Source organism: Engraulis encrasicolus, chromosome 12, assembly GCF_034702125.1.
Source record: "Engraulis encrasicolus isolate BLACKSEA-1 chromosome 12, IST_EnEncr_1.0, whole genome shotgun sequence".
NCBI classification, from domain to species: Eukaryota; Metazoa; Chordata; class Actinopteri; order Clupeiformes; family Engraulidae; genus Engraulis; species Engraulis encrasicolus.
This window is the reverse complement of record NC_085868.1, coordinates 32790629-32793128: the sequence shown is the minus strand read 5'-3', so window position 1 is coordinate 32793128 and position 2500 is coordinate 32790629. Positions and strand designations below refer to the sequence as shown.

The following is a 2500-nucleotide window of genomic DNA, read 5'->3' as shown; positions in this document are numbered from 1 at the left end:
AAGAAAAAGGGAAATGCAGAAGAAAGTATCATGGAGAGACATAAACAACACAGACCAAATAAAGAACAACATGCATAAATATGAGGAAGCCACACTGTCCTGAATGTGCAACAGTCTGCGTGTTGACATAGAAGCTTAATGCTTTATGCTTTGTCTTCAGATAAAAACAATGTGTGAGTATGTACAGTGCCCTCCATAATTATTGGCACCCCTGGTTGAGATGTGTTAAAAGCCTTAAAATAAATTCAGTGTTTATTGCAGAAGAATACTGTCACACTGAAAATTGTAGGAAAATGTAGCCTTCAACTCAAATGAATTGTAAGAAAATAAAAAAATCCCTGACTAAAAAAAAATATTTTTCATTAAATCACCTGTTCCACAATTATTGGCACCCTTAACAATTCCCAAGAAATAAATATAATTGAAGCATTTCTGTCATTTCTACAGCAGTTTACAAAGTTTACCAGAGTATGTAGGAACATTTAATTAGTAATTCATCACTTCCTGTTTCCCTGGGGTATAAATATGACGTGACACCGAGGCCATTTCTCTTATCCACTCTTAAACATGGGAAAGACAAAGGAACACAGCATACAAGTGAGGCAGATGTGCGTCGACCTTCACAGGTCAGGCAGAGGCTACAAGAAGATTGCCACTCAACTGCATCTGCCCATATCCACTGTGAGAGGAATAATTAAGAAGTTCAAAACAACTGGAACAGTGGTAAACAAGCCTGGACGAGGACCCAAGTTTATTTTGCCACCACGCACAGTGAGGAGGATGGTAAGAGAAATCAAAAGATCTCCAAAGCTCACTGTTAACAGAATTACAACAAATGGTAGCATCCTGGGGTCACAAAGTCTCCAAATCAACCATCAGGCGCTGTCTACACGCCAACAAGCTGTTTGGGAGGCATGCACGGAGAAAACCTTTCCTCACTCACAATCATAAACGCAAGCGTCTGGAGTTCGCCAAGCGGTATTGGGGCTTCAACTGGGACCGTGTGCTTTGGTCAGATGAGACCAAGATTGAGCTTTTTGGCAACAAACACTCTAAGTGGGTCTGGCGTACCACGAAAGATGCGCATGCTGAAAAGCACCTCATACCCACTGTGAAGTATGGGGGTGGGTCAGTGATGCTGTGGGGCTGTTTCGCTTCCAAAGGCCCTGGGAACCTTGTTAGGGTGCATGGCATCATGAATGCTTTGAAATACCAGGACATTTTAAATCAAAATCTGTTGCCCTCTGCCCGAAAGCTGAAGCTGGGTCGTCACTGGGTCTTTCAGCAAGACAATGACCCTAAAACATATGGCCAAATCTACACAGAAATGGTTCACCAGACACAAAATCAAGCTCCTCCCATGGCCATCTCAGTCCCCTGACCTCAACCCCATTGAGAACCTGTGGGGTGAGCTGAAGAGGAGAGTACAGAGGAGAGGACCCAGGTCTCTGGATGATTTAGAGAGATTCTGCAAAGAGGAATGGCTGAAGATCCCTCTTTCTGTCTTTTCCCATCTTGTGAAACATTATAGGAGAAGATTAGGTGCTGTTTTGTTGGCAAAAGGGGGTTGTACAAAATATTAACACCAGGGGTGCTAATAATTGTGACACACATTATTTGATGTCAAATAATTATTTCTTTAAGTGGGATTTTTTCCCCACTGAATAAATGGACTTGTATTGAAGGTTGGATTTTTCTCTTTTTTTCCATTAAGGTCCCATATTATTTAGAAAAAAAATAAAATAATTGGAAGCTAAAAAACACATCTCAACCAGGGGTGCCAATAATTATGGAGGGCACTGTACGTATATATATACTGCATATTCCTTAGAGTGTCATTCTTTTTCATTATGTCTATGTGTTTACGGCTGTATGTACAGCTACAAATGTACAGGCTAACATGTGTCTGCACATATGAATGTGTTTGCTTATGCATTTGATGCATACATTACACGTGAATTACCAAGTTGACATGTATGTTTTTGTTCTAACATCGTATTTACTTTCTCTCCTGAAATATGCAGCACTTGCTTTTCATCCATGGTATTAACTTGGACATCTATTTTTGGCTAAGAGATGGGAAATGTGGGGTTGGTGGTAGTGAGGAAAAGTTTCAGTGTGTATGGATATGTGTGTGATGTCTGAACTTTGAGGACCCTCTCGAAAACAGGATGTTCATCTCCTCCAATAAAGAATTTGAAGTTGAATATACATCAAAAATGAGGCCATGAGGACAAGTCAAAGACAAACATATTGAAGGCCAATGTGCAGACAACAAAATGTACCTAAAGTACAGGTACTGTATAAATGGGGGGAAAAAGTCTAAATTGTGAAAAAGTCAGTAATGTAAAAACCAGAGCAAAAACAAACAATGTTACTATGTGAGAATTGTCACACCAGGACATTACTGAAAATGCACAACAACTAACCTCTTTTTAATATATGTTCTCTATATTTCTTCTGTTGTCTAAGATGTGTATTGTATGGGTACTGTATGTGT

At 39.8% G+C, this 2500-nt stretch overlaps 1 protein-coding gene across 1 annotated transcript in view; it reads right to left on the bottom strand.

The window, feature by feature from the left end:
• Positions 1 to 2500, bottom strand: part of LOC134460189 (acetylcholine receptor subunit alpha-like) — an 18970-nt gene that overhangs the window by 774 nt on the left and 15696 nt on the right. The gene's annotated exons all lie outside the window — the stretch shown is intronic.